Source organism: Canis aureus, unplaced genomic scaffold (assembly GCF_053574225.1).
Source record: "Canis aureus isolate CA01 unplaced genomic scaffold, VMU_Caureus_v.1.0 ptg000124l_RagTag, whole genome shotgun sequence".
Taxonomy (NCBI): Eukaryota; Metazoa; Chordata; class Mammalia; order Carnivora; family Canidae; genus Canis; species Canis aureus.
The window spans coordinates 86,235-107,814 of record NW_027554438.1 but is presented as its reverse complement, the minus strand read 5'-3'; the positions used below and the strand labels follow the sequence as shown (position 1 = coordinate 107,814).

Below are 21,580 nucleotides of genomic sequence, written 5' to 3'. Positions count from 1 at the left end.
AATGCCTACCATATCCTATTACATATTTTTTGTATTGTATTTTAATGTATTGTATTGTACTGTACTGTATTGTGTTGTATGTTTTTATATGGATAATAAAAATCATTCCATAACTCAGTAGGTTAGACAACTATTTAACTTGGTTATGATTCACATAACACTTCACTGAAGGCTCAATTGAGGTCACTTGTGCAGTGACCTAATACTCTAGTTAGCCTGCAGCTCATCTGGAGCTAACCTAGGTGTCTGTCTATTGGAGCTGGCTCTCAATTGGTCCTCATGTCTTCCATAAGGTAACTTCTCCTCCTTTCATAGGGTGGAGGAAGAGTTCCCAGAACCAAAAGAGACTTTTCAAGAGTTAATGTTTGAGAGGACTGTGCAAAGGACCATGCCAAAGATGGTGGTTTACAAGATGAGGAAGCATTATTTCTTGAGACCACACATCATAAAACTCATGGCAGCACCACTACTACACATACCCTCTCTTCACTGGCTTTTAATCCTCAGTTCTCTACAACAGCATTTCCTAAGGGGTATTCCAAGTATGGTAGGAAGTATCTTTGAAGTACTAACTCATTTTTTTACCTCAGGTATTCCGTCCCTCATCCTTCTTCCCATCTTAAGCTGCCTTAAGAGACAACTAAATCACCTCCTCAGGGAATAGAAGAGGAGAATATGAGGAAAAGGAAGCTCTTTGTTGCTTATAAGTCTTAAAGATTTAGCTTTCTAGGAACCAAAAATGATTCATGGCATAGAGTAGAAGATTTTGGTGGCAAACTCATGGGAAAAGCTCAAAACCACTAGGCAGGTACATGGGATATCTGCACCATTTCCTGCATGGAAACCAAAAGGAAGCAGATATTCCTCACAGAATAGCGAGCTGACATGTCTAAGAAATATGGCCCTCTATGTCCACACAGAGTTTCTTATACCTCAACATGGAACAGATCGGTTAGTAAAAGTATCTCCATCAGTCACAGAATAGTATGGAAGAAACAGAAATCCACTGGGTTTGAAAGACATGCCTCATCAACAGGCACACAGACCAATTTCCCAGGTCAAGAGAGCAGTGCCGACACCTCAATGGCCATTAGTGTACATCAATGACACAGAGCAACCAGATAAGTGCCACTTCACCATTTTACAGCCTCCCTGGCACTAGAAGACTCCAGATCATAGACACACTCATGGGGGCAATTAAGAAATCCTAAAACTCTAGCAGTCTTGGAACAGAGAACCAAACTAGACATCAAGTGAGCTGTTTAGAACTACAGAAGTGTAGGTTTCTTACATATGCCAGTGTATAGACAGAGATTGGTATCTGTGCATATAGAATATATGATCCATGCATTGTTTTCCCATTCCCAGAAATGTTCCATTGTCAAATTGCTTTGGAAAATTCATACTTTCCTTTTGAAAGTCAAATGCCCCAAATTTTTCCACATTTATTTGACATTATTTGACTTTTTTGAAGTGACCCCAAAAATTAATCATCCTGGGGCCATTTATTGCCTTGTGCTGAGTAGAATATTATATATTTAGTTTAAGAGTCATAGGCAGCATCATTTATGTTAAAGTTGAGGAAACCGAAGCTTTAAAATGCTGAGCTTCCTAAGTGGCAGGACCAGGATGCTTCTGGTGGAGTGCTGGCACCCACATGAGTGGAGGTGGTGATGCACTCACTACATTCCAAAAAAGCCAAGAGGCCAGGTGTTTAAGGTCATTTGGTGAAATGTTGCTCATCTCTTTATCCTTCAACAGCTTGGCTCATCTGTTGACTTTTAAGGAATTCACTTATTTAAGCAATGTTAAGGTATCTTCAAAGGGAAACATTCATAGCTGACCACTCAAAACTCTGAATTAAGCTTTTCACTGCTGATCACCTTTTCTTTGGAAAGCTCTTCCTTTGATAGGGAATGTTGAGTAATTAAAAATCATCTCTGGAAACTGGTGGTAAATAAATGCATTTATAACCTCTCATTGTTTTGCTTTTTCGATGTTTTCTTTCAAGCCTTGTACTTGTGTGTAGATGTATATATACATGTATGTTTGAGTGTGTGTATGAGGAATTGTGTTTCCACAGTTCATTGTGGTTTAGGCTCTTTTCAGTAAATGTTAAACATATTTAACCGAAAACATCATCTCTGGGTGGGTTGGTGGGATATGACAAGAAAACACAGCCACCACATAGCCAGCATGTGATGACAACTTCCCAAGGACCCTGGCTGCAGATAGTCATCCTTGAAGATGACCCAGAGCAGAGGAACCAGAGAAGTATGGCTCAGGCAAATTGTGTCACGAGAGGCAGATCCTCTGCATGGGAGAAACTTGAGCACTGAGAAAGCCAAAGAGGATATCTGAGGCTGAGGGGAGTTGAGCTGTGAAAGCCTATGATTAGCAAACTCAGCTTGATTTGAATACTAAATCCTTCTAGCTTTTAAAATGAGATCTGACACCTGAACCCACTGATCACACCAGTAGAAAACACATCTACAGGTTCAGTGCCTCCTGATGCAGTGTAATCGACAGTAACTGATGGCACAGGAAATACTGACCTTGAGTGTGATCGAGTCTCTAGGTTTAACCATCAGTCTGAAGGATATGGGCAAGAAGTCATCAACACCATGAGGATGGTATTAGCCAACAACAGAACGTGGAGAATTCTATACAACAAATGACTCAGTTTCCCTCGTCTAGCCACTACAATGAACACGCTGTATAATAGCAATGGTGGAAACAAGGCTAAGTGAATTAAAATACACTAATCTCCCTTTTTCCTTAGATTCAGGCCAGAAAACCATTAAAATTAGTGCTTTCAGAAACTCGGCCTTTTGGCGGTGCGCTGGCACTTGAAGAACAACCAGTGCACAACTGCACCTTCTGCAAAACCCAGACAGCTCTTTTGAGTTTCCCTCATTGATATCTGTGATAATGACAACTTGCCCTTCCCAAATCTGGTAGGTTTCAGTTTGGTCTTTTATTGCCTTCCTGAGGAGGGGGAACTCGGAGAGGCCAAGTGTTTTCATGTAAACCTACACCCAAATGGAGAAATCATTGGACAGCCCCTGCTGTGGCTGAGAGGCTTTCGTAGTGTCATTTGATTTAGGTACTGCAGAGTCATGAGGCTAATACAACAGGACAAATTTTTGTCCATTCCACTTGTTTCCACAGAGACCTATGTAGCGCTGTTCAGATCAGTCAAAATAGACTGAGTACATGAATCATCTTCAATTCTGCCATTGTCTTCCTGAACTCACAGTAGTTTCAGGTCTCCTTCAACTGAGTCTACTAAATCTAACACTAGAAAACATCTTACCTAAGCATAAAGACTCATCTTGTGGCAAATATGAATCCATTAATCCTACCAGAATATGTTAAATGACAGCCACAGAGTTTGGTTATGTGTTATCTGAAATTGGTGTACTGAATTTTCAGTGTGGAAATTTACTGAGTACCCAGGACCTCTGCAAGCACTGCACTAGATTTGGGAATGTTATGCTAGGTGTGGAGAAATTTACTACATTACTTACTTGTTAGCTACTACCTCAGTCCTTACATCATGGTAATTTTTGGGGGTAGCTAAAACTATCATCCTCCACACTTTACAAATGAATTAGAAACTTCTCAGTAGAGTTTGCATGTGCCCCAGTTCCCACAATAGATCAGAAGCATAATAGGTTTCTGGTCCCTTGGTCTATCTCACTCCAGTCCTTATTATCTTTCTACACTGCAGGGAGAGGACATGAAGATAGAGCAAAGGACAGTGAAAGACTCATGAAGGGACTGTAATCAGAGAATAAGAAGAGAGCATTTGAGCTTGATTTTAAAAGAGGAAATGAAATAGAGATAGTAGGAATGAAGGATGCAATCACTTAAAGAGGAATCAATGAAAGGGAAATGAGTATGGCAAAAAGTATTCCATACTTTGGGGAAGAGCATATATGTAAGGGAATAAGGAGAAAAGACTGGTAAAGTAGGAGACAGGCAAGGATTCCACAAAGGCCTTGAAACATGGAAGTTTGTTTAAAAGGGTAAATTCAATGAAAAAATCTTATTAAAATAAGTGATTACAATGTTTCAGTGTATGACTGTAAGGTGGATTTTTGGGTAGAAACTATAGAGAGACATTGACTAAAGAATCTAAATTGACTTTAGTCCCCCCAGCTGTAAAACCACATATTGTCACATTCCCTAGGTCTTTCAAAAAGGAAGCAAGCTTTTGCTCTGGGATTGGGATATGAAATGCCATATACTATTCTTCTTTTCCTACAGGATATGCTTTCATTTATCAATCAGAAAGGACCACTCACGAAAGGCATCTTCAGAAAATCAGGAAGTAGAAAATCATGCAGAATCCTAAAGGAGAAACTAAATTCTGGGGACAGAGTGAACTTGGACAGCGAATCTGTTCTTGTGGTAGCATCTGTTTTAAAGGTGGGGAAAGTTCTAGCTTTATCCACACATGAATAACTCAAGGTGTGATTGGTGTCTTTCATTATGATTGCCCAGGAACCATCATAGGCATAACTGATTAAGAACTTGACACACTGGAAAACACTTCATGAAATCAAAATTTAAGGAAGCTACTGTAGGATTTAAAAGCCCCATACATTAGAAATATATTCTGTTTTCACCATTCACCACCCGCCTGAAGGCTCCATGCAGAATACTAATACTAATATGACTACTAGTAATAATAAGAAATTTCAAAATATCCACTGGCACATACATAATGTTTACAAAGCAAACATCCTGCTTTTGATGACATCCTCACCGCCCTCCTAATGCAGGCAGTTTCCAAAAGAAAAATCATATGAAACATTTGAGAATAGACATAGAAGATTACAATAGTAAGCAAGTGTTTACTTTATGAGGAATCCAAAAAGGCTCAGTGAGGCAATCATTCTTAAGCATCATTTTCTCCTGTCTCTTAATGCCTTTTACTTTATAAGTCAGGGAGGAAGGATTTTGCCACTTGTGTCTGCTTTCACCACATCCTAAGCATCCTTTTATTAATATTTGAGATGTCTATCCCACCATCCAAGGTTATAACGACACGGTAACCAGCTCTAGCTACATGCCTCTTTTGATAAATCTAACTTTTGGAGTAGGCACAACAGACAAAAATAGTTTCGATTCTTAAAATTCAATACATTGACTCAAAAAATAGATTTTTGAAATTATACAGCTAATTCACAGATATCCAGTTCTATTCCTAAAAGGGAAATGGAGAAAGAAGTGAGAACTAGAACAAACAATTTAATCCATCTACCTTGGCACTTGCTAACAGCTCTGAACAAAACTATGTTAAGGCAGTAATGAGGACACCCTTAGAATCAAGGTCATATTTGGTCCTTCCTTGTCCCCCATTACTGTTCAACTCTATGATAGATACCAATAGTCCCTGACCACTACTACACTGGGCTATAGTAAAACACACCAGTAAATATATGTATAGACAACAAGAGAAAGAGGAAAGAATGATGATACATTAAGTACTTGAATAGCATGGTAAGTGTGCCCTCTTTAAGCTGCACACATGGAATTGACGTTTCTAGCAAGACTTAGTAGGGTCTTTTCTATTTCTGTGTTATAATCACAGACTAGGAAGATGGTGACCAAGAGTATGTAGAGTTCTTAGACATTTCTAAAGTTTTCCCTTCCTAAAGTTGACTAATCTTTGTGGAGAATCAGACTCTGCAACCTTGGCCTGAATAGTATCATGTCAAACTATCTGGAGAATTGGCCTACACTAGAAATGAATATATCCTCAGGACCATCATGAGTTTGCCATTAGACTATCTGATACAGTGATTGAAAGGAAGAATGATGCAATTATGAGAGTAGTTTTTTTAGTAGTTTGCAAAAAAGCGCACAAAAGAGTAAGTGCCATATGCTAGAACGGAGCTTTGTCTTCATTTCCACTAAAGCCTAGGCTCTGCTTTGATGCTTTCGTTTTTGTTGGAGAAAATCCACACACCTGCTTTCTCATGTGCACGTCAATGGAGAGTCAGAGCTGAGCTCCGTGTGGGTCACAGTTTGGGTATCTATGAAGGAAGTAGGGACTTAACTGAAGTTTTCAACTAAGTGTTTTCTCTGTAATATTTCCAATATGTGTGTGTGTGTGTGTGTGTGTGTGTGTGTGCGTGCGTGTATTTTTAATCTACATAGTATTTTCTTCTAAATATCCAAGGAAGTTTACTTTTATCCGACCTCTATGATAAGTGGCTTGGTGTTTTTGATGAAGTGACTGAGGAGGAGAAAATAAATGCAGCCCAGAGGTAATGATGCAATAATTTCTCTACTCTGGTCATGTCTCAGAAATACAGGCAATATACTTTTAGGAAAAGATTGGTTTACATTTGCCACTTTGTCCACTAAAGTAACAATCAAAGCCAAAGAGTTTCAATTCTTCAGACCCATGGAGGAATGTTTCAGAATACAGGCATGCCTTATGGCTATTATTGCTCTTTGCCTGACCTTATTAATGTAGAATCCTTAGCCATTGTACACCTTCTGAATATATGAAACTGGTAGACAAAACTCACTGGCCTAAGGGAGATCCTAGAGCATCAACAGCCCGTGGTGTAACCTTACGTTTGTCAAACATTTAACCAGAGTGGATTAGCTCAGAAATCGAATTCAGTGAAACATTTTCGTATACATTCATGCCTCGAACTCTGCTATAGCAGGTTGTGAACTAGATCTAGAAAGATGTTCTCCGTTCTACATCTCTATACTTCCAGCTTCCTAAGTGCAATGACTTGCCTTATTCAAAAGTGCATCTTTCTGACTTTAGGCTTCTAGCCCAGCTGCCAAAAGCGAATGTTGTTCTCTTGTGATACCTTTTTGGAGGGTTATACAACATTGAGCAACAATCTTCATCCAATCAGATGACAGCTTATAATTTATCAGAGAGTGTAGCCCCATGCATTCTTTGTCCACCTAATTCCTCCAGCTTTGAATTGATAGACAACTTTATAAAAAAGGTAAGAGCGCTCTCATTTGTGTCCCCTGAGGTTTAGAATCCATGCTTTGAATCTGAAATGTGTAGTAGTAAACTGGATGGATCAGTTCTGAAAAGTGCACAACTTCATAGGCTTCCTTGGAATGGCAGAGTTCGTTATCCTACTCTGGTGGAATATGGGAAGGGGTGTTGTTAAAGTGTGAAACGCAGAGCAGTTGAGTCGCTTTCTTCCCATCCAGGAGATTCAATACTAGACTACCTAAATAAACGAGAGAGAAGAGTGGTGTGATATGATTGAAAAGAACCTGGGCTCTGGAGTTTGACAAGTCAAGGTTAAACTCTCAGTCTGATCTTTGAGGGGTGGGGGAGCTTGTAACCTTGGGCAAAGCCATGGATTCCTGATAACACAATGGTAACAACATCTAGGTCCTCTGGTCAGTACTGGCACATCCTAGGTGGATCGGGCACTATGAGCACCCATGGCTCCAAACACATTGACCTTCCTCTGTAAGTTGTGGCTCATTTAGAAAAATACATGGCTACTGTTTTGCCTCTGTTACATCAGACAGAAACTAGTAGAATATTCCAGAACATCCTAATGGAGCCACACATGTCTAATAAGATGACAGCTTTTCCCCAAGCACATGCCGAGAGACAGCATTAGACAAAGGAAGACATGAGGAGGGACTGCAGTTATACAGACAGACATGTTTTCTCTCCAGCCATGTGAGTTTTTCCTCAAAAAAAAAAAACAAAAAACAAAAAACAAATACAAAGAAACCCTCAGGAATCTCCAAATTCCACTAAGATACTTCCTCATTTAAGAAATGGATTTCATAAGTTTTTCTCTATGCTTTATACATTTTAATTAGATATTATACAGAAGTTATAATCCAATATATACTGGAAACAAATTTTTAAAAAATAAGTAAAGTTTAATAAATTAGGTTACCTTGAAAACTATCTTAGTTTTAATGGTGTAACCATTGGTATCACAATGTTAGCTATTAAACTAGGCCACAAATTAGAACTTTAGCCCACTGACTAGTAGTATTTTAAAATTTATACCCAAAGTACAACAGAAAGTATCACTCTATGTTATTTTTTATTTGGGAACTCTGATTTCTGTATATTTTTTTTATCAACTCTGCATTCTTCTTAGAAGTCTTTCACATTATTGGTTAGATCCAAGATTTATAAACAAAATGTGACTTATAGCTATGCCATATGAAAAAGAGCACCCCTTTGTGGTCCTTTTCATTACAGGTTTCTCTTGTACACTTTTTGATTGAAAATTGCCTCAAGGTATTTGGAGAAGACATCACTTCTCTCTTGGGAGAGAATTCAATGAGTTGTGATAACAATGAGAAGGCTGCAGGTACTGTGAATAATTTAAGTGGCTTTAGCCAATGCAGACAGCAAGGTTGCCGCAGGTCTGGCAGATACTTACCCCTGTTCTGGATCCCAGAGCATCCCCAGGGCAATGATTCCCAGCTGCCTCTTCTTCTGAAGGCTGGCTCACAGGTCAAGGGAGGTTTCACACTGTTGGAGACCAAAAAAATCATAGAAACTTCAAGAAGTTTCTAGCAGTATTAGGAGATAGCATGGAATGATACAGTTTTAGGGAATTTTTTCGAACACAATTTTAAATGGATCCCACATATATATTATATTATATATGTTGTTAAGCATATAATACATAACTGTGTATTTCAATTTATAATATATAAATATGCTCTGGTTGTTCCTTTCCTATGAAGCACTGAAAATACCTGTTTACTTGGTTGTTTGTTTAGTTTGTTTAGTCAGCTGGCATGTTGCCTATTGCCTAAAATGTCAACTCAGTGAGGACAGGGACCATATCTGTCTTACTCACATCAGGATAGCCAAAGTTTAGCAAAAGTTTGCCATATAGCAGGTAATTCAGTAAATACTAATTGCTTCTAAGTGTCTCCTGTTTTGTTTTTTTTTTCACTCACTACACTGCCTGTAATGAGCCATTAATTCTCCTGGGGGGGGGAAAAACTGTTTCGTTTATTAATTCCCAAAGTAAAAAATGCTAAAAATAAAATAATAACAAAATGTCCCTGCTAGATACTTTATAGTCTCATATTACTGTTTCCCATACAAATCTTTCTGGTTTCTTATATTGAAGTGCGAGAGTGAGGTACTTGTCTCACAGAGACAAGCTCATGGACAAAGGAGAGTGAGTAAAGCGATAGAAGTTTATTAAGCAAGGATACAGAAAAAGCTCTCAGATACCCCTAACAGGGTTGCCACTGAGGGCTCTTCAGGCTGGTCTTTTACTGAAAACTTGGCCAGGGAGTTTGTGGCCTTGAGATTCTTGTGCAGTCTTGGTTTGAGCAAGGACTATTGATAACACCCTTAATGACTTACTTCTTTGTGGTCTGGTGACTTTCTCTGATTGCATTATAGCTGCCAAAGAAAAATACTCCCTCACCTCTGGGACCCTGTGGTCTGGTCTATTTTCTTATCTCTGTTTTTTTACATCTCGGCACCCTTGTGATTTCTGTAAGCCTGATTTCATGGCCCTCCCTCTATCTCTCCCTGCCCTTGCTCAGTATCACCTGAAAATCAAGATGTTTCAACACCCAGTGATAAAAATGGATATATCTACCCTCTACAAAAGAGCAATGTGGAATGATCAGGATACAATCCCAAGACTCATATGTTTTGTGGAAGGTCCAGAGTTCTGTGTTCATGACACTACTTTTTATCTTTTCCATGACAGAACAGTTGGCAGAACTGTATGATGTGTGCTACAAATATATGTGAAATGGCATTATTTTGTTCTTGAGCAACTAATGTAAGGTAGCATTGTTCTCCATCTGGAGGTTCAAAATACCAATAGGATACATTCCCTCTCCTTAAGGAAGTCACATTCAAGTAAATTAGTTCATGCTAATGTTAGTCTTCATGTTTGTACTTGCTAAAAGATTAACATTAACAGTCACCTATCTCTTAAGAACACAGGACTAGAGGAAAGGAGAGCAGAGGAAAGAGTTTAGAGCAATAAGGTTACACGTCTTTATTTCTTCTTTTATTATTATTATTATTATTATTATTATTATTAGCTGCAGGGCAGTGTATACACCATAGCTGACCTTAAGAAAGGACTTGATTTTGAGATTTTGCCATTTGTTTCTCACTGTTTTCTATTGCTGGTTGCCTAGTCATAGTCATAAAGCCCAAGAGAAGTTAAGAAAGCATGTTTCATTTCTCAATCCATTAACATTAGGGGAAAGCTATGGAAAGTAGATATAATAACATTTGCTTCCAAGTCTAAAAGACCATAAAACATGAACATACCCAGGTGGGAGCTTCATACCCATGTGTAATCCCACCACAGATCAATCATCATTTTGAACTGGAGAAGTAATTTAATTAGGTTTACCTAGTTTATAACACATTTTACTGAAACTATTTATCTGCTTAGTTTTATGGCATTCAAGTCCAGAATGAGTGGCCTCTGTGTTGGATTTTATCATATGTTATTTTATGCATTTCTTAAGATAATGGAAGTGGAATCTCAGAGAAGCAGGCATAGAGAAGGTTTTCAGTTGTTTATCGAAATCTGCAGTAACACCTGCTTACTATTGCAATTTAATCTTCAAGAATGTTATCTCCAAATAGAAAGATCAATGATGGAAAAATGGTATTCGCTATCTATAGAGATGCTTTATTGATTTGAACCACAGCCTTAAAGAGGCATTTCCCAGTGCTTGCTTTCCTTTCTTTATCTTTTATTTTTTAAAGTAAATGAAAACAATGTTAAACCATTTTTAGAGCAAGAAACACAAAGCATATTGCTCTAGTGCCTCTTTTAGAGATAACTCCATCTAAAATGCTATTATACTCAGTGGAGAAGCAACATCCCTTATCCTGGATCTCTGAACAACCTTTAAATTCTATGAGTACTTGTGATTTTCTCCAACTTCCTATAATACTGTAATATTCTATCTGTGTGGGAAATGTTTAGAGGTGATGTTAAGTGCTGCATGTATGGGCCATGCAAGAATATCACACCCAGGGGCACCTGGGTGGCTCAGTTGGATAAGTGTCTGCCCTTGGGTTGGGATCCTAGGGTCCTGGGATCAAGCCCCATGTCGGGCTCCCTGCTTAGTGGGGAGCCTGCTTCTCCCTTTCTTCCCTCCTTTGCTCCCCCTCGCTATCTCTCAAATAAATAAATAAAATATTTAAAAAAATATATTTGTTATGAGAGACACACACAGAGAGAGGCAGAGACACAGGCAGACAGAGAAGCAGGCTCCATGCAGGAAGCCTGATGTGGGACTCCATCCTCGGACTCCAGGATCACGCCATGGGCCAGAAGGCAGATGCTTAGCTGCTCAGCCACCGAAGTGTCCCAATGAATAAATCTTTAAAAAAATAACATACCCAATTACCACCTGTTTGAAATAAAAAAAAATACCCCCGAAATTTTAAGTATAGACAATTATAGTGCCTATAGGTTCTTGCTCTTAAAGTAATCAGATGGAGTTTCAGGATATTATATTAGAGTCAGTATCTTGATTTTGACTCCATGAAATTCTAATAGGAAACACACCTCAAGATTTTAAGACACAAATTCCCCACCTATAGTCAACTGTGCTCTCCTTTCCTCTTTCTCACTCTACTTTCCTGTGGTGAAGGTATTTTCTATCCAGATTGAAAATCAGTTTTGTTTTGTTTTCCTTAACTCAAGATTGTTTACTGCATATTACCTCATGTGACTTTTTTTTTGATTTACATTGTAATAGTTATCTTTCCTATATCTTTAGTAATCTGTTATTAAACTATTTCGTTTACTTGTATAATCTTTATTTTTCTCTTCATTTCCTTTATTTTATTCTTAGAATTTGAGATCTATTTATTTCTAACTTTAACTTTTTCTTCTATTCTCCATTCTTCATCTTTGATTTTTATCCACTTCTACAACCTGAAATTGCTACTAAGATTAATATCAAGAAGACTTTCTTTCCTTTGTAAGTAATCTGTTGTCTTTACAGAAACTTTAGGACTTTCCCCTTCATCCTTCACCCTCTAAAATCTCTCTACCAGGTAGCCAGGAATATATGTATATGCTCTGAATACATCCCAGTCAGGATTTGGGGATTTTCACCAAATCTTTATTTCTGGAAATGTTCTATCTTTTCTTTTCCCTGAACGTCACATACAATCTCACTATTTTCTCCATCTGGCACTCTTTCTGATAGATGTTAGAACTCATAATGCTATCATCCATGTCTCCCCTTTAAATTTTTGCTTAACCCTTTTTGCCATGTGTCATTTTATGCCATTTCTCACATTTCCAGCTCATTAATTTCTTCTTCAACTGTTTTGTGGTGTTGTTTTGGAAATGGAGTCAGAGTTCAATGTTAATCATTATACTGTATTTCTTATATTCATATTCTTTAATTTTTGCTGTTACTATCTATTCTTGTTTCATAAATTCTTTATCTAATTTCTTATTTGTGATTTTTGCTTATAAGTCTTAGGATATACATGATATCTATTTTAATTCCCTGTACTGATATTTCTATTAAATCAGTTCCTTTTGTTGAGTTTGTTACCGCTTGATCCATGACCAGACAGAGTATCTAGTGGTCTTTTGAACCTGGCTATCTCGTGCCACCAGGACGTTGGAATAAACAATGGTGAGAGCTTTTCTTCCTTTCTTTCTAAGATTTTATTTATTCAATTGAGAGAGAGAGAGAGAGAGAGAGAGGCAGAGGGAGAAGCAGGCTCCATGCAGGAAGCCTGACGTGGCATTTGATCCCAGGTCTCCAAGATCACATCCTGGGCCAAAGACGGTGCTAAACCACCAAGCCATCTGGGCTGCCCAAGAGTTTTTCTTTCTACTTGAGTTTTCACCCACACATCTTTGGTCCTAAAATAAATATGTGACATATACTGCCTGGGTGAGGAATGGGTGATGGGGGTGGTAGATAGACACCCAGAGCTTGACCTGATGGACCACTCTACTGCAGAATCCCTGAGTAGGGCAGTCTGGGTGGCTCAGCAGTTTAGCGCCAACTTCTACCTGGGGTGTAATCCTGGATACCTGGGATCGAGTCTCACGTCAGGCTCCCTGCATGGAGCCTGCCTCTCCCTCTCCCCGAGTCTCTGCCTCTCTCTCTGTATGTGTGTCTCTCATGAATAAATAAAATCTTAAAAAAAAGAATCCCTGAGTAAATGTCCTGGCAGATGTCTGTTAGGACTCATCTGCTCTGAGCTTCTGCCTTAGGCAGCATGAAGAGCACTCTTCCCAAACAAAATTATTCCATTAGCCCACGTGGACTAGGGGCTGGATTCTTCTTTATTTTCACATGAGCCAAACTATATGATTAAAAAATGATGGCTCATTAGAAATGACAAATACCATTTGCTTCAATGTGGGTGGAACTGGAGGGTATTATGCTGAGTGAAATAAGTCAATTGGAGAAGGACAAACATCATATGGTCTCATTCATTTGGGTAATATAAATAATAGTGAAAGGGAATAGAAGGGAAGGGAGAAGAAATGGGTAGGAAATATCAGAAAGGGAGACAGAACATGAAGACTCCTAACTCTGGGAAATGAACTAAGGGTGGTGGAAGGGGAGGGCAGGGGGTGGGGGTGAATGGGTGATGGACACTGAGGCGGGCACTTGACAGGATGAGCACTGGGTGTTATTCTGTATGTTGGCAAATTGAACACCAATAAAAAATAAATTTATTATTAAAAAATAAACACCACCTTTATTACTAATAAAAAAATGATGGCTCTTGATGTATGAGCAGTGGATGCCAAAAAGTAATTCTACTGACATGTGTGTATGCATGTGTATACACATGTGTGCTAATGCATTTGTGTATACGGAGAAAAACTGTTAGAAACTATATAGATCCTCCTCTTGTGTACTATAGACACCAGATAAACAGAAACTACATTTCCCAGATGAACTTGCAGGCAGAGTTCCAGTGTGATTTAGATTCCACTAATTAATGTCTGGCTTTTTTTCCCCTTGAATTCAAGAACTGAGAAAGTGAGAAGAGAATCATGGAATGAAACACTCCTTTTCCTGTGGTGGGCCATACCAGCTGCAGCATGGTTCTGGAGCCAGTAACTATAGTGACAACTTCCCAACTTGAGGGCAGTTTCTTAATTTTGTCAGTGACACCAGCTACACTGGCAACCAATTCTGCATTGTGGTTTTGGGAATTATTTCTGGAAGCGCATCCTAGAATATGGTTATTTAACCCTTCTAATATTTATGGACCCTGTATAGTTTATAGTAATTCTCTTTGTTCAACAAGCTAGATTTTGCCCTCTGCAAAGGAGGATTAAAAAAACAGCAATTTAGGATTTTGTATCTGATGTAAATAATTTTCAGTAGAGAAAGGCTCCTACTGAAACTAAATGGTGGGACCAGGAAAATCCATGGTCTGTATTGATAAAATAGTTATTTAAATCATCAGCTCTGGTCACCTGCAAAAAAGAACCTTTTGGAGTCAATGCTTTGACAGCCCAAGTGTCTCTACACAAAATAATATCATAAAAAAGAAGAATATAAAGTTGATGAGACTGTCAATTATTATTGAGGCCAATGAAAAGGGAAATAACTGGTTCAATATTTTAAATTTCCAGCTCAAGTTATGATGAAGATAAGTCAATCCTTAACCTCATCAGGTCCTTCTGGAAAATTTAGGACATTGATTGGGAACGAATGGTAGCCTGATGATTTGAACAGATACATTTGAGTAGACTCACATAACTTTGAGTATCCTCAGATTCCTAAGTGCCACCCTGGTCAGCAGAAGTTCCTCCTTCCCTGTCTGATGAGTAGAGACTTGCTAGACCAGAGATCCTTTAATGGCTTCACCTGAGCAGGATACCTTTCAAGAGAATGACAAGTCTTGTCATGCTGTACTCCTTTCATCTTTCAATGTCTCAAGATCAACAACTAAAATCCAAACATGTCATTGTAAGGATGGTACAAAATGAAATTTAGAAAGTGAGCAGCTTACACACCAAAATAACTAAAATATTTTGTTGTTATTTTTACTTGGTGGTTAGCTAATGGGGATATCATGGAAATGGATTCTAAGACCATGGAGGAAGGAACAAAATTATAAACCAGGATGAATTTATAGATATGAAAATCCCAAGATTGAAGAAAGTAAAAATACTGGGATAGATTGATCATGTATAACATTCTCCTAACTAGATCTCCTAAGAGGGCTTAGAGTATTCTTCCTATACCAAAACACTGAGAAATATATTGTTTCAGTCAATATCCTGTCAAGGAAGATTGAAGCACACCTTCCTGTAAAGCTCTGTTGCTCCCTTAGTGGCTATATTTCCAGATTGGAAGTGCTATTTAACCAGTGTCCCTGATTTTGGTGAGCCAAAATAGAGCATCAATTAACCAGGAAGGGCAAGACAGGCAAGACAGCCCTGATGGACAGCAGGACCAGAGTGATTATCAAAATGATTTGACCTGCAAACCCTTTAATATGAGCTAATGGATGAAGGGCTGAGACAGAGGAACAGAACTAAGGTTCTACTCAATTTGTATAATATGAATAAAACCCTTCTACATCTGATGAACAAAAGCCTCACTTGAGTCAACATAAAGGAGGAGTTAAGGCTTCTCATCCAATTTCCAGGCCTGAGTCAATAAACATACCTATAATCCCTGAATGAAGATAAGACTAGGTAGATGTAGGAGGATCTTGTAATAATATCACAACTATAAATTTTCCCAGAAGATTCCAAGAAGCCTACTCCAAAGAGACTAGGGACATTTATCAGAATGCAGTGGTCAATTTTACGTGTCAACTTCACTAAACTAACAGATGTTTAGGTGTAGGTGAAATATTATTTCTGGGTGTATCTCTGAGAGTGTATCCAGAAGAGTTGAACATCTGAATCAGTCAAATGAGCAAACAAGAGCCAACTTCACCAATGTGGTCAGGTACTATCCAATCTGTTGAGGGACCAAACAAAACCAAAAAAGGCAGAGGAAGGCTGAATTCTTCCACTCTTTTCTAGAGTTGACACATCATTCATCTTCTCCTGCTCCTGGACACTGAAGCTCCTGGTTCTCAGGCTTTCAAACTCTAGGACTCAGACCAATGTATCCCTGGTTCTCAGGCCTTCATCTTCATACTAAGAGTTATACCATCAGCAACCCTGGTTCTCAGAACTTTGGACTTAAAACTGAATAATACCATTGGCTCTCTTGGTTCTCCAGGTTGCAGATAGCAGATTGTGGCATATCTCAACTGCTAAAATTGTGTGAACCAATTTTCATAACAAATCTCCTATCTATCATCTATCTATCTATCTATCTATCTATCTATCTATCTATCTATCTATCTATCTATCTATCTATCTATCTAATCTATCTACCTACCTACCTACCTACCTACCTACAGATCTATCCATCAATCCTACTGGTTCTGTAACTCTGGAAAATGTTAATATAGCTATATGTTGAGAAAAGGAACTATCCAAACCTTCCAATAGTGATTGGATACTGACTGAGATGACATAAACTCCCAAGGGCCTGGAATGTCAATGGTCTAAGAATTAGAGAAGATGTACTTACGGGTAGAATTATAACTGGATCTTTGGCTCAATTCTATCTCAACAGAGGCTCAGTGCATCTAAAAACATGCTTGTGGTTATCTCCTCTTTCCCAGAGTGCTCAGTTGGAATAAACATACTATTACAGACAAAATCACAACATTGGCCCCCTAAACTATAAAGGATGTTATGACAGAGACAGCAAAATGAAAGCTTCAGGGATAACTCCTCTCTGCCAAAATAGTAAGTCAAAATCAATTCTTCATTTTTAAGGGGATTTCACACATTAGTGCCTGCACTGAATACTTGAAAAATTCTAGAGTTGTAAATCCTCCTCGATCCTCCTTTAACTGGTCTGTTTGGCCCAGGTAACTGGCCTTAGAAAAATCAATAGATTATTGTTACCCTAACAATGTGGTGACTGAATTATAGTTGCTGATCCATATGTAGGCTCTTTAATCGAACAGGGCAATGTGGCCTTTGATACTTCATATGCTCCAATTCTCTCTCTCTCATACACACACACACACACTCATGCATGCACACACACACACACCTCACACAAATATTTACCTTCAGCCAGCAGGGACAGTTTAGGTCACCATTATTCCTCTACAACTCTTCACTCTGTTAATACTTGTATCATCTCACCATTCCATAGGCTATCATATTGATCCCCCATATGATGAGGTAATAGAACCATAAACACATGAAGAGATAATTCCCAGGAAAACCTAATGTCCTCCCAACTCTTTGAAGTTTTAGGGAGTTCAAGACATACCAAGATATCTCCTCCAGGGACGCTCAGGTGGTGCAATTGTTTAGTGTCTGCCTTTGGCCCAGGGCGTGATCCTGGAGTTCCGGGATTGAGTCCCACATCAAGCTCCCTGCATGGAGCCTGCTTCTCCCTCTGCCTGTGTTTCTGCCTCTCTCTCTCTCTCTCTTTCTCTCTCTCTGGCTCTCTCTCTCTCTGTGTGTCTGTCACGAATAAATAAATAAAATCTTAAAAAAAAAAGATACCCCTCCAAAGTGAAATACAAGGTGCTATACTTTGCTTCCTGATCATAAAAATAGAGATAGAACTTTTGGTGGCCTTTTTGGATTTTATAAGAAAAAAAATTGAGTGTTCCTTGTCTCAACTCATTAAATAATTTGTAAGGCTGCCAACAATTTGTAAGCCAGATTACAGTAAGATATTCCAGTTAACCCAGTCTGCAGTTCAAGCAGCTTCATAATCCAGAAACTAGAGTGGGGATCCAAAGGATCTATTATTCATCCAAAGATCTTTGGCAAAACAGACTATTGCATGGACCCAACAACAAACCCTAACTAAAGAGTCACAGAGAGACCTCTAGGATTCTAGAGATATGCTATACCATTTGTAGGATATAGATTCTCTTTTACAAAGTAGTTGTTCTCTTGCTACTAGTCTACTTGGTAGAGACTGAGACTTAACTCTGAGATACCAAGTAACATGAAATGTGAGTATTCATCATGAACTGGGTATTATCTAACCTAGGAAGCCATGAAATTGGCATGTGAAAATGACATATTTAAGACTGTACTCTAGCAGGAACCAAAGCCACAGGTAAGTTTTATGAATATATGGTTCCTCCCTGTTCCTGCTGTGCTATCACTTCTTCTTTCAGTAATACCACTTATGAATACCACCGCCACTTGACTGAGGAAGGAAAAATCTGAGGCTGGCTTACATGATATACCACCCCAGCCAAAGTAGTCTACTGGAACATTAAATATTTTTTACTCACACTCAAAACAAATAATATCATTGAAGACACACAAAAAATACCAATGGAAGTATTGGAAAAGCTGGGAAACTCTGTTGTTCTCAGACAATAAGTGCTCTTCCCAGAGCCTTGTGCATTAAAATCACAATTACTGATATCAGGAAGTCATGTTAACATGAGAAACAAGCTCCATGCAGGAAGCCTGATGTGGGACTCGATCCCGGGTCTCCAGGATCATACCTTGGACTGCAGGTGGCCCTAAGCCGCTGAGCCACAAGGGCTGCCCTGTAAATTTTGTTTTGTTTTGTTTTATTATTTTATTTATTTATTTTACTTATTTATTTTATTTTATTTTATTTTTTATTTATTTTATTTGTTTTTTATTTTTTTGTAATTTTTTTAAAGACAGTAAAAATGCTTTAAATTTTTGTCACGAAAATGTATAATTATCAATATCTTGGTATATAGAAATTTGTAATCCATCTGGACATATGGGTTCAGATGGCTACAAGATGCACTAAAGCAGGCTAAGTTGAGATGGGAGACTATTAAACTCATACAACTAGAGACATGTGGTACTTGGAAATGTCTGGCCCTGGAAAGGATAGGAAAGAGATATGGCACTGAAAATAAACAAAGTAGTTGAATTTTTTATTTTTTTTTATTTATTTACGATAGTCACACACAGAGAGAGAGAGACAGAGGCAGAGACACAGGCAGAGGGAGAAGCAGGCTCCATGCACCGGGAGCCCGACATGGGATTTGATCCCGGGTCTCCAGGATCGTGCCCTGAGCCAAAGGCAGGCGCTAAACTGCTGCACCACCCAGGGGTCCCTGAAAATTTTTATATACAAAACAATCAACTCTCAACTCTGTCCTCAATCCCTCATACACACACTTACATATCACAGACACATACATACCACACACAAGTGCCCTGTTCCCAGGCAGAAATGTAAACTTTCAAAAAACAAAAAAGAAATGTAAACTTTCAGAACAAAATAAGATTGGTACAAATTTCTTATCAGTAACACTGGGTGCTAGAAGACATTTTCTGATACTCAAAATCTATTTCCCATATTCCCTCCTTCATGGAGCTATGAGAATAAACTGTAGCAAAATGAAGTTGTAAACCAAAAATATGTTGGAGTGAATCCAGAAAACAAGGAAGGAAGCCCCAAGTGCTGAGATGACAGCTGTATGGCAACATTAGAGAGCAGTAAGTCTGGAGAGGAGCAGGGACATGGAGCTCCCAGAGTGGGGGATTTCCATGCTGTCATGAAGAGTCTTAAAAGAAAATGAGAAGACACTTCCATTGCAGCTTCCAATATGTAAAGAGCTGGGAAGCTGTCACTGTCATCCACACAAGAGCAAAGTTCTACAAACTGAAAATCAATGATTTTTTTAGATCAATCAAAGAATGGAGATTATAGGACAAACCACCACCTCAAAATCTAGAGAGATAGGCAAATACAGAGAATTACAGCTGAGATGTCCATACCTGAACAGAAGCCGTTTATGTGGTAGAAATACATAAATGATAACCTCAGTGAATTGCTGGAGGCTGAATTGGACTAGCTTGAGTGAGGAGCCAAGTCTCAGATGATCCACCGCATTTTCATGGGTTTTATCTCCAGGAATTCTAGTAGGTTCTCACCTTGGAGATCAAAGAAAAATCCTCTCATGCTTTGGGCTAGGAGAGGATGTTACCATTTTGTTGAAATATGCCCAGGTACTTCCCATAACAAAGGTCTTCCCTCCAGAGGAAATTATTAGAACCCTAGAGAATCTGAGGGAAAGGCAGTTAGTTAACCCTAGGCCTCTCTAGCCTCGTCTTACAAAAAAAGGCTAAGAAATGCTTTTTTTTAAAGAAATGGTTCTAAAGGCCACAGCCAAGGGACTCAAGTCCATTAATAAAAATGAGATTTTTTATTTAATGAATGAGATATTTTATTTTTTTTTCATTTTATTAAATGAGGGGTGCCTGAGTGACTCAATTGTTAAGTGTCTGCCTTCTGCTGAGGTCATGATCTCGGTGGGGGGGGGGTTTCCATCTCCCTCTGCCCCCTTCTTCCCCTACTTGGGCTCTCTCTCTGTCTCACAATAAAAATATTTACAAAAATGCTATTTAATCAAATTAAGTTTATAGAAGACTGCTTCACTCCATACCTTGCCACCACATCAACAGGGCTTCGATATAATAACAGTGAATTATAATGGAGAGAGGTGCAAAACACAGACTCTATTTAAGAAGTTGTGCTTAGGGAAATCCAAAGAAAACAGAGAGAAAAAAATAAAACTGAAACCTCTGGCACTTCCAGCTACAGCAAACATTTAAACACAGTCAGCTTTATACAGATTAATACAAAACCTCACACTAAAGGCCTACTAGCCTTAGTTCCTAATAACTGACATATAATGTGCACTTTAAACAATAATTATAAGGTACGCTAAGGAAAGAAAAAAACAGATGAGACACAGCAAGCCTAAGAACTAGGCTTAGATGTGACACAGAATTTGGAATTATCAGATATGAAAGTTTAAAATATTATGATTAATATGCTAAGGGCTCTAAAAGAAAAAATAAACAAATGTAAGAACACATGATTAATGTTAGTAGAGAGATGGAATCTCTAAGAAAATGCTAAAAATAAAAAGCATTATAAGAGAAGTAAAGAATGCCTTTGGAATTCATGGATGGACTCATTAGTACACTGGCGAGAGGACTGGTGCACTTAAAGATGTACCAATAGAAACTTCCTAAACAGAAAAGCAAACAGAAAAATGAATGGAATTATTAAAAAGGCTAGTATGTCCAAGAACTGTAGGACAAGTACACAAGTTGTGATACATAATGATAATACTAGAAGAAGAAGAAAGAGAAAAAGAAACAGAATAAATATTTGAAGTATTAATGGCTAATAATATTCCCAAACTAGTGACATACACTAAATCACACACTAGGAAGCTGAGAGAACACCAAGCAAGACCAAGCAAGATGAACACCAAAAAAAAAAAAAAAAAAAAAAAAAAAAAAAAACTACTTCAAGGGGTCTATATTCAAAGTACAGAAAACCAAAGACAAAGGGAAAATCTTCAAGGAAGCCAGAGTACAAAAACACTTTACCTATAGAAGCTAAAGTACACTTTACACTTACAAATTCCCCTTCTTCAGTAAATTCTCTTAATCTCTTCTGGTTTTCTGTTTATATAAACTGAATGTAAGGGTGAGGTCCACAGTTCAGTATGACCACCTCTTAACAATTCCAG

The 21,580-nt window shown here is 38.3% G+C and overlaps 1 long non-coding RNA gene across 3 annotated transcripts in view; it reads right to left on the bottom strand.

The window, feature by feature from the left end:
- Positions 1-5,027: 5,027 nt before the first annotated feature.
- Positions 5,028-21,580, bottom strand: part of LOC144309600 (uncharacterized) — a 100,996-nt gene continuing 84,443 nt past the window's right edge. The window contains exons 4-7 of one of the 3 annotated variants that reach the window (XR_013375550.1): positions 19,812-19,967; positions 14,742-14,866; positions 8,418-8,509; positions 5,028-7,226 (exon numbers count right to left, since the gene is read on the bottom strand). This is a non-coding gene — a long non-coding RNA (uncharacterized LOC144309600). The remainder of the gene's footprint in view (positions 7,227-8,417; positions 8,510-14,741; positions 14,867-19,811; positions 19,968-21,580) is intronic. The other 2 variants (XR_013375549.1, XR_013375551.1) reach the window with 2 other exon arrangements.